The 12,076-nt window shown below is 34.7% G+C and overlaps 1 long non-coding RNA gene across 1 annotated transcript; it reads right to left on the minus strand.

The window, feature by feature from the left end:
• Positions 1-1,439: 1,439 nt before the first annotated feature.
• LOC136847052 (uncharacterized) lies at positions 1,440-6,159 on the minus strand. The gene is made up of 2 exons (XR_010855600.1): positions 5,852-6,159; positions 1,440-5,501 (listed from the first exon to the last, which is right to left on the minus strand). It is a non-coding gene; the product is annotated as an uncharacterized lncRNA (long non-coding RNA).
• Between the last annotated feature and the right edge of the window lie 5,917 nt (positions 6,160-12,076).

Genomic DNA, 12,076 nt, shown 5'->3' on the forward strand with positions numbered 1-12,076 from the left:
GTCTTTACTTTCAGGTTAAAAGGCATACACTCTAGTCTGGACACATACTTGAAATATCTCTGATCATATAACAATACAGTTGAACAATCAGTGAAGTCTGTACATATGGCAAATGCTCCATTAAGCAGTTTGACAAAAGATGATGTAGTCAGGGAAGTGCCCAGGTTTGATCAGCTAAAGAGGAGCCTTTTTGATTGGAACCCTTGCTCATAGTCTAACTTTCTGGGCCACGACTATCATATGAAATCTTTACTTGGGTAAGTTTGCATTATTTATCAGGCATTCAGGAAGAATAGACCTTCCCGACTCAAATGTAAACACTGCAAAATTAGAGGAATGTTTTCAACCCTCGGTGGTGTCTCAAAGTGAGAAGAGTTGGAGGCAACTTCCATTAAAGAATGGATAACACAAGTGAGGTAACCAGCTACTCATTGATTTATTAGTTTGGACTGTCTGGATCACACTTATTTGTTGCTTCTACCTTGATCCTCCAAACCCTTTCCTCCATCCAGCTGACATGAACCATTCTTCTAGATTTTTTAAGAGGGGATTGGTGCTTTGATACCCAAACCCAGACTTTTTGTTTTACAGTAAGATGGTAGACCACCATACATACATGTCTATCCAGGTGAGACTTGAGATCAACTTTACACCAAGACAATCATTCATATATGGTGAAAACCAAGGAGGCATGTTCTGGGCTGACTCAACACTTGACACAAGTTTACACTCATTGTTGGGCAGATTTGGAAATCTCGTTCAAATAGAGGATTGCATATTTAGGAGGTGCTTTACTGGTATCCAGACAAAGTGCAGAACTCTTAACATGAACTCAGTTCCTAGTTATCCAAGACCTGGGTATGCAAAATGGAGGAACCAGTCACATGGACCTGATCGGTCAGGCACTGGTATTATTACTATTACAAAATTTAATCAGATCATTTGATTCTTATTTAACTAACCACTGTAAAAATATTGCCTGATCTGGAGAAACCAGTCATTGTACACCCAAATCTTGAGTAACTAGTGACTGTGTTCAGGTCAAAGTCCTGCATTATATATTTGGACACTGATTAAGGCATAAAAAACCAGAAAATAAAAAACTGTTTGATTCCATTATTTCTTGGAAGGTAGTGTTACATCTTTTGGAAAACTCTTGGTATACTATATGATGGTTTCCATCTTGTGGAATTATATAACAGATATAAAATTGGCAGACAGTACCACCAAATATAAATTAAAACCATTAATCCCATGTGTTTTAATCATGTTTGATTATACACCTCAGTTGCAACAACAAGAGATATCTTGAATTGTCTCACATAAAGGTTAAACAAAATCAATTAATCTGCCTGTGGAATGATATTGAAACAGGTGAATACCAATACAATGAGTAAAATTACAAAGACGAAGAAATAAAGGAACAGGTAAACTAAGTATACTGACAATTGTTTAATAGAAGAAAGACTATAAAAATGCATATCAGTTTACAGTCAACTCTAAGGAAAATATTAAAGTACTGTATACTGTACAGATGTAGATAAAATTTACCTGAAGAATAAAGGAAGCACTGACACAGATTCATGTGTTTTTGTCAACTGTGTAAGGACTGTGACAAGTCAACACTCAGGCTAGAAGTCAACAGTGTTGGACCAGCCAAACGCCTGCAACCCAATATCATTCTCGTCTATTTATGCCCAAGTTTCTTTCGGAAATATTTAGAATTCATATTTACAGGACCTTGTCAGCGAGAAGCAAGACTGCTGCCTCATCATTACATCTAGTACATATAAATGGTGGAACTAAAGTAAAAACTGTTCTAGTATTAGACCTTAACATGAAAAAAAAATCCACAATAAGCTAACTGAACCACCAAAGACTTTTTATCAGTTCTCAAATTACGGTGCAATATACTTTTCAACCATCATTTGATTCTTATTAAACCCTCTGTATAACAATGGGGTTCTTAGTAATCAAGGCAGACTTGTTTTAAGGAAACCACCATTCCTGAACATTGATGACAACAGCTTCTAATTATCAAGTGCCAAAGCTTAAAACCACTCTACTGTATAGTGATGGGTAACAAGAGTTACCTTGAACACAGCCTATGTGAACAACCAATTCCATTCGAAAGTGACCTCAGCACAAGTATTTTACAATTTTAAGACTTGTCTGGGCAAACTTGCAAGAACAATCACATATATTTTGTGGTGGTAACTGAAATGGAAACATGCATATTTTAACAAGAGTTACGAAACCCTGCATATTACTGTACTTTGCTTTGACTAACTAGTTTACATTTTTTATTATATAAAATATTTAATCTTAGAATTAAAATGTTATAGGCTCCCGTCATACTGTTTAAAAATATATAATAAACCTACAAATTGATAAAAATTATCCCAATAACTTTTGTTAACTGGTAAATCTGTCCAGTTACTGCTTCTAGACTGCCAACTACATTTTTCCATCAATTTCTGGTTATCAAGTATAAAAAGGTGTGTGGAGGACCCCTTCACACAAATGCATAGTGGGAGACGACTTCTCTACTTTGAAAAGTGTAAAATGGAATACTGGAATGCTGTGCGTTGACATTAATCTGCAAGTAATAATAAAGCACACAGATCACCAAAGATTCAGCAACAGGGAACAGAACCGACAGACTCTCATGAATGCATCACTAATAAAAATTTCCAACTTAAACGAGCTTCCTCTGAAATTCACTATGTCTTCTTTGAATATGGAAGGAGTATCCTTTTATTCACCCTAAACATAAAATAATACCTTCCCTTTGCTGCAACTGTACTATCATTCATTTTCACACAGATATGGAGAAATTATGATTAAACTGTATGATTTACTGCACCCTCACCCTAAAATAGTGAGATGAATTGTATTAGCAAGACAGAAAGTCTTTGGAGCGAAATGAGAAGGTAACACAACTGTAGCACCAGATTGAACGACTGAACAGAAGGCTGGAGAGGTGTGTGTTTGAATTTATGTGAAAATAAAGAATGAGGCAAGACCATGTAAAATACAAAATGGGAGGTAATAGGATTATGCTTTATTTATAAAAAACACATTGCATATTTTTTAAGTTATAGAACCACAGATATTACACTTTATACAGGGGTTTTGAAGAATCTCAAAGTCTTTCCTCGTCAGATATTTAGTAAACTAGTTATCAGAACACTCCAAACAAATTAACAAAAATGTTTTACATACAAACAGATGATTAGATAAACACAAAATTTACTCGTAACATTAATATGACCCAATGTTCAAAATGGAGACGGAAATTCTTTCATTAAATCTCTACAGCAAACTATTTACATCTTTACAAAAGATGTCAGACATTATCAAAGTATGCTACTGGTGTTTAATGAACTGTATAACAGCTTCCAACAATGTTGCACTTTAGAAGCGCTCAAAGTCACTTAAAGCAAAATAATGGGAGCTGATGAAAAGGCCTGAGATCACTTTCACAGCGATGCCAATATGCCTCTGTATGATTTTATATGAAGGAGATTATCACAGACAGGTAAGATTTCACTGTGAATTTTATCACAGAGATAAATATTTCCTATTACGGCTACTTTCTTCCACAAAATTCTACTTTATACTACATGGTCCCATTATGTTAGGAATATAAATATGTAACTACAGCAGCTAAAAAGACGACGCCTAAAATCTCTACTGAATTGCATAAGTGAAAACTAGACCTACTTTCTATTTCTGTATAAATTATACGATGCACCAACACTTCATATGGTACTTAGAAAATTTAAAAATTTTTAACCCAAACTGTCAAGCTTAATTCAACTTTACGGAGCATAATATAATGATAATATAGCTTTACAAGTTGACCCTACCTTGCCCAATTTGTGCCTTACTCGTATAACTTCTTTACACTACTTTCTAATATTGTATGTACTCATAAATTCCCTTTAGCTCTACACCTACTGGAATTGGAACATGATATTATTGTTATTCCAAAATACGTTAACCAGACCACAACGTTATATTTAAACTCTCCCGCAAGGCAGGCCTTGAAGACTTGAGTCTAACTGGAACAAAACAATCATCATGATGAAGTTGGACAGCAAAGAGGGAATAGATAGAAGGGAATTAATGAACAGTACAAGGCCAGGAGGAAAATGCTACTGCAAAGAACCTTTTTAACACTGCACTACTTGAAGTACTTTATTGGGTTAGAAATAGGACTCAGAACAGTGAGCTGCAAATAGTCACATGCTACAGGGTGGAATTGGCATGAGGGGAGAATGAATATTTCTATACAGAAGCCTATATTAGGATGTGATTTTGGTTTTTAAAAAATGCAGTACTGTATTCCACTTTACTTTTTCTCAGTTATGGAAAGTACCAGGAAACAGCTAAGCTCATATTCTAAACCTTATTTTAGGCCAAGGTTTAACACAAAAACTATGGCATTGTGAACAAAGACAATAACAGTGTCAATTAAGTGATAAAACTATCGGTTCTATTAAACGCAGAGCCTGGTTAGCATTTTGCACACCATGCTTCATTTATGAATCAAAGAATATTCCCATAAACTTCTTGCATAATGTTGAAAACGTATAATTAAATGAACTAAAACACTACGTAGCAGATGAGTATTTTACTTTAAAATGTACAGCATTTTCCATCTATTCATATATGTTAATGGCTTCAATTACAGTGCATGAACATATCTACACATTGTAATGAATTTAATTTATATCCCTTCAACATCATAACCTAAGGTTACTTACAGCAATCATATGACTAGTGAAGGGAAAACATTTGGAATTTTCCAAAAACTGAAGTTTCTCCCCAATCCCATTATGGACACTGTTTCTTGGGTGAATTACAGTATACTGTTTGGATAAAATTTTCTCTTCCATTTACTTCATATTTCTTTGATGTTTATCTTTCACTGAAACAGGTTAGTTGATTAGAATGGTGCTTGAGACATTTTAGACAGAATAATAAAAACTAGACATTCTTCCATGACCTCACTAGAATATAAAAAGAGCTTTGTAAAAATAACTGTCAAGATCATCAGCAATCAGCTTCTGCACATTTAAGTGACGATGAGCAAAAAGTGTGTTTCAACGTGGAAATTACGTAAACCAAGGACAGAGGCAAAGGAAAAATGTGTGGATAAAAAAAATATAAAATATCGTAGGAAACCCAAGGAGAATAAATAAAATCCAGCTAATTAAATAAACCATCTGACATTACTAAAGTAAGGATGAGGATATCCTTGTGATGAGAATAAAAAATGGCCATCTTTCATTGCCAAAGTGGACTGCACAGAGATATTGCTTTTGAAACTTCAAAGAGAAAGCCTAAAAGGGGGAGAAAAAAGAAAAGCAAAATCCTTACAACCATTATAAAACACTTCATCATAACTCAACTCCTAGAGACCCTGAGATCTGCTCCAAATAATGACTCTTCAAAGGTAAGCCATATATCCTCTCTTGATCAATGGCTGCACACTGAAAAACAAATTCAAGCTTTGATATTAATGCAAACAAAAAAGCTTAAACATAGCATGAATATTACCAACAAAACTTGGCAAACAACACAAAATGTTCATTAGTATTAACAAATCAATTTGCTAGTACCATCTCACCACTAGTTGAAGCATGAATCTACAATGTATTTTGAGCAAAACATATATATCTGATGTAGTTGCATAAATTTTGTAAATCAAGAACAATTGGAAATTTGACACTAAATACTACTCACATTAGACTGTCTTCAAGTAAAATATATACAGCTGATGCAGTGCATAACTTTCCTAAACCAAGAACAACTTGGAAACTTGACACTATCTGCTACTCACATTAGCACGTGATGCATTGCTGTGCAATGAAGAACTGGGTGATGAGAACACATCAGCATCCCAACTTTGCTTTCGCAGCCATGGAGCTAGCGGAAGAATGTGTCCTTCTGTTGTGAATATGTACTGGTGGAACCGAAGGTTGACTGGATTGTCAACATCAAAAAGCTGCAATAAATCAGACTACATTAAAGGTTCAGAAAAGTTTTTAGCATATAACAAAAAATTTTTTTAATTACAGTGGCTTCAGTAAGTATGGAGTTACAGTTGGTATATGAATATCACTTTTTTATTTAGTTTTTTTTTTTAACAAATCTGTATACAGAACTACAGTCACCCCCAGTATTCGCAGGGGATAGGGACCACAACCACCCGCAAATAGCTAAAATCCGTGAAATACTTGACACCCCCTCTAAAAACCCTTATAACTGCCTATTTTAATAGTTCAAACACCAAATACACCTTAAACTATCATCCTAAAACACCTTACAGTAATATTTTAATATTCCAATGTCATCCCTGAGCGGTGGAGCTGTACAAGGTTAGAAAAACGGTTTAGGGAGCTGCAGTCACCGAGAGCGTTCACTATAAGGAGGTCCCTCTTATACAGAGGGGATAAAACTGGTTTACATATGTCCCTTTCTCCCTCAACACTTAAGGGACAGGATAAATATATATTAAACACACCCCCTGACTGGGCAAACTTTAAGGTTGGCCAATTTAAAAAAAAAAAACACATCCTTGGAAAGAGGAAGATATGCAAATGTACATGGTGTAACAAAAAAATTTAAATATTTCCGGGAAGTTGAAAGTGACTATTTACAACCCTGTGTGGGGCCTCTTTTACAAGACACTCATAAAAATATGCAAATTTTACCAAGTTATATATGTTTTTTCTAATTATTTTATAAAATTATAATTACAGCTCATACAATATCATAACAGATAAGAACTAAAATCAGTAACAAATTCTGAGTACATTTGTTCTAAAATATTTACGAGATTTACTGAGATGGGGAAATGCAGTAACCGTTTGTGAAGTATACATGTTTTTTTTAATATTCCTTTGAACTTTTCTTTGCAAAATTACAATTATAGCTGACATACTATCATAAAAGATAAGAACTAAAACCAACAGCAATCCCTGGGTACATTTATGAGCAAATAAATAAAAAGATATCATGGGATTGAGAGGGGCATTACATTCCCCAGCCAAGTCTCAAGGCAAGGTGATCCCCCACTGTCCTGTGCTGAGCTACTCCAGTTGCCATAAATCATTTATGGGCCACTGAAGTGCTATGAACATCTTTCCCACTAAATTCATCAAAATTGTATAGCACGTAATATTAACCCTTTAACGCCAACTGGACGTATTTTACGTCGACAAAAATTGTCTGTCTGGTGCCAAGTGGACGTAAAATACGTCGACTACAAAAATTTTTTTTTTAAATATTTGCGGAAAAATACTCATGGGCCTCGTTTGCGAAAAATATTAAATCACACGCCTTGAGGGATGCTGTTGTTTTGTTTACAAGCGTGACCCAGCTGCACAAGCGCGAATTTCTTTCTTATCCCAAAAGAAACCATCAGCTAACTCTGCTGAAAATCTCAGAAATTCTTTAGTCACTTTGTTGTAATTTTTACACTGTTTTCTATTAACCTTTACATAATGTTTTATATATGAAAATGTGCGCAATTTCATGTAGAATACAACAAAAAATAACTCATGGTTATAGCTTTTATCAATTTTGACATATTTTCATATAAATCACAAGTGCCAAAATTTCAACCTTCGGTCAACTTTGACCTCGACCAAAATGGTAAAAAAATGCAATTGTAAGCTAAAACTCTTACATTCTAGTAATATTTAATCATTTACTTTCATTTTGCAACAAACGAGAAGTCTCTAGCACAATATTTCGATTTATGGTGAATTTTTGAAAAAAACTTTTTCCATACGTCCGTGCTAACTCTGCTGAAAATCTTGTAAGAGCCGACGCCGTCTCTTCCAAACACGTGTCTGTACGTGTGTTCGTCGTCCATTGGAGTGGACAAGACAACAAGAGCGTCTCGTTTTCTTTCTCTAAAGGGACGTGATTACAACCATACAATATTTCCATCTGTTTCTCCCTCACCATTGTTGTCTTGATGTATGTACAATCACCACTACTTGCATTGCCATGCAAGCATTCTAATCATGTACTCAATGTTCCAACGAATCTTCTGTAGCAAACTGTGTATGTTTCTGATTGTGAAGACGCCAAACGTCTCGCCACTCCGATGAACGATGAACACACGAACACACACGTGTTTGGTAGAGACGGTGTCAGGCTCTTACAATCTCAGAAATTCTTTAGTCACTGTCGTACTTTTTGCACAGTTTTGTATTAGCCTTTACATAAAGTTTTATATGTGAAAATGTGCGCAATTTCTTGTAAAATACAACAAAAATTAACTCATGGTTGTAGCTTTTATCAATTTTGACATATTTTCATATAAATCACGATAAGTGCCAAAATTTCAACCTTTGGTCAACTTTGACTCGACAAAAATGGTCGAAAAATGCAATTGTAAACTAAAACTCTTACATTCTAGTACTATTCCATCATTTACCTTCATTTTGCAACAAACAAGAAGTCTCTAGCACAATATTTCGATTTATGGTGAATTTTTAAAAAAAACTTTTTCCTTACGTCCGCGCGCGCTAACTCTGCTTCTTTAGTCACTTTGTCGTAATTTTTGCACCATTTTATATTAGCCGTTACAAAACGTTTTACATATGAAAATGTGCGCAATTTGATGTAGAATACAACAAAAAATAACTCATGGTTGTAGCTTTTATCAGTTTTGAAATATTTTCATATATATCACAATAAATAGAAAAAATTCTACCTTTGACCAACTTTGACTCGACCGAAATGGTCGAAAAATGCAATTGTAAGCTAAAACTCTTACATTCTAGTAATATGCAATCATTTACCTTCATTTGGCAACAAACGGGAAGTCTCTAGCACAATATTTAGATTTATGGTGAATTTTTGAAAAAAAAAAACTATTTTTTACGTCCGCACGTTACGAATTCACGCATCATTTTGTGATAATATTTTCTCTGTGTTGCTTTGATCGTTTTACAATTTGTTATATACCAAAATCATCGCAATTTAGTGTACAATACAACAAAAAAAAAAACTCATTTACAAAAGCATCTGCCGTATGCCGGCGCGGTTTGAGAGTTAGCGGCGAAGAGGAAAGTTTTTTGCAAAAAATCACAGCACGCTTAGTTTTTAAGATTAAGAGTTCATTTTTGGCTCCTTTTTTTGTCATTGCCTGAAGTTTAGTATGCAACCATCAGAAATGAAAAAAATATCATTATCATATATTAATATTGGAATATATGACAGCGCAAAAAAAATTTCATATATAATTGTATACAAATCGCGCTGTGAGCAAAATGGTTAAAGCTAATGAGTTATTGTTTTTTCGTTGTATTGTACACTAAATTGCGATGATTTTGGTATATAACAAATTGTAAAACGATCAAAGCAACACAAAGAAAATATTATCACAAAATGATGCATGAATTCGTAACACACGGACGTCAAAAAAATTTTTTTCAAAAATTCACCATAAATCGAAATATTGTGTTAGAGACTTCTCGTTTGTTGCAAAATTAAGGTAAATAATTGAATATTACTAGAATGTAAGAGTTTTAGCTTACAACTGCATTTTTTTACCATTTCGGTCGAGTCAAAGTTGACCGAAGGTTGAAATTATGGCACTTATCGTGATTTATATGAAAATATTTCAAAACTGATAAAAGCTACAACCCATGAGTTATTTTTTTTTTATTCTACATGAAATTTTGCAAATTTTCATGTTTAACACTTTATGTAACGCCTAATATAAAACAGTGCAAAAATTACGACAAGGTGACTAAAGAAATTCTGAGATTTTCAGCCGAGTTAGCGCACGTGGAGGTAAGGAAAAAGTTTTTTCAAAAATTCACCATAAATCGAAATACTGTGCTAGAGACTTTCCGTTTGTTGCAAAATGAAGGTAAATGATAGAATGTTACTAGAATGTAAGAGTTTTAGCTTACAATTGCATTTTTCAACCATTTCGGTTGCGTCACAGTTGACCGAAGGTTGAAATTTTGGCACTCATCATGATTTATATGAACATATTTCAAAACTGATAAAAGCTACAACCATGAGTTATTTTTTGTAGTATTCTACATAGAGTTGCACACATTTTAATGTATAACACTTTATGTAACGCCTAATAGAAAACGGTGCAAAAATTACGACAAGGTGACTAAAGAAATTCTGAGATTTTCAGCCGAGTTAGCGCGCACGGAGGTAAGGAAAAAGTTTTTTTAAAAATTCACCATAAATCGAAGTATTATGCTAGAGACTTCCTGTTTGTTGCAAAATGAAGGTAAATGATTGAATGTTACTAGAATGTAAGAGGTTCAGCTTACAGGTTTAAATGTTGGCACATCGTGATTTATATGAAAATATTTCAAAATTAATACAAGCTACAACCATGAGTTATTTTTTGTTGTATTCTACATGAAACTGCGCACATTTTCATATATAACACTTTATGTAACGCCTAATAGAAAACGGTGTAAAAACTACGACAAAGTGACTAAAGAAATTGAGATTTTCAGCCAAGTTAGTGCGCGCGGAGGTAAAGAAAAAGTTTTTTTCAAAAATTCACCATAAATCGAAATATTATGCTAGAGACTTCCCATTTGTTGCAAAATGAAGGAACATGATTGAATGTTACTAGAATGTAAGAATTTTAGCTTACAATTGCAATTTTTTACCATTTCTGTCGAGTCAAAGTTGACCGAAGGTTGAAATTTTGGCACTTACTGTGATTTATATGAAATATTTCAAAACTGATAAACGCTACAACCATGAGTTATTTTTTGTTGTATTCTACATGAAATTGCGCACATTTTCATGTATAACACTTTATGTAACGGCTAATAGAAAATGGTGCAAAAATTACGACAGTGTGACCAAAAAAATTCTGAGATTTTCAGCAGAGTTAGCGTGTGCGGAGGTAAGGAAAAAGTTTTTTTCAAAAATTCGCCATAAATCGAAATATTGTGCTAGAGACTTCCCGTTTCTTGCAAAATGAAGGTAAATGATTGAATATCACTAGAATGTTAGATTTTTTGCTTATCAAAAAATACCCCCCAAAAATATTATTTATATATATATATGAAAATAAGAAGGCCCATAAAACACTATTTAAGCGTTGAAACCATATATTTGGGCACTTGTTTCTGTGCCCTGTTCACTGGTAGAATATGGACAGGTGGAAAGTTACAATGGTATATATACAAAAACATGAAGGTGTGGCCTTGGGCCTCCGATGTTAAGGAGGTGGCGTTTCTTAGAAGGAGAGAGATTGACCAAATTCCTAGTGGTTTTTGGCCTCATTAGCTCCGTTTGGCGATGGATCTGGCGGTCGGCGTTTCTTGGGTCATCTTCTTCAAGAGGGTCTGAGGATTAAGGTGTCAATGGTGTCCGATTTCCAATGTCCTCTGACAGGTTCATATTGTTGGTTTGATTGATGATAGCAGATTCCAGCATCTTTCTTTTATGCGGACAGCTACTCTTGAAAACCAACTCTGCCCCACTCCAGTTAATGACATGCCCTGTATTTCTAATATGTAGGAAAATTCCGAACTCTCGAGCGTAACGTACTGATCTTTTGTGCTCTGTTATTCTTTGCGAGAAGCGATCTACCTGTCTCACCTACATAGATGTCATGACAATTACTACGGTATCTTGTAAACTCCGACTTCTTCCCTTTTGTTATTTGGTATCGTTAGCGGGGTTGGCTCGTTAGCGTATGCTTAAATAACAAAGGGAAGAAGCCGAGTTTACAAGATACCGTGGTAGTAATTGTCATGACATCTATGTAGGCGAGACAGGTAGACGCTCGCAAAGAATAACAGAGCACAAAAGATCAGTACGTTACGCTCGGAGAGTTCGGAATTTTCCTACATATTAGAAATACAGGGCATGTCATTAACTGAGGCAGAGTTGGTTTTCAAGAGTAGCTGTCCGTACAAAAGAAAGATGCTGGAATCTGCTATCATCAATCAAAACCAACAATATGAACCTGTCAGGAGGACATTGGAAATCGACGCCATTGACACCTTAATCCTCAGACCCTCTTGAAGAAGATGACCCAAGAAACGCGACC

The sequence above is a fragment of the Macrobrachium rosenbergii genome, chromosome 16 (genome assembly GCF_040412425.1).
Source record: "Macrobrachium rosenbergii isolate ZJJX-2024 chromosome 16, ASM4041242v1, whole genome shotgun sequence".
NCBI classification, from domain to species: Eukaryota; Metazoa; Arthropoda; class Malacostraca; order Decapoda; family Palaemonidae; genus Macrobrachium; species Macrobrachium rosenbergii.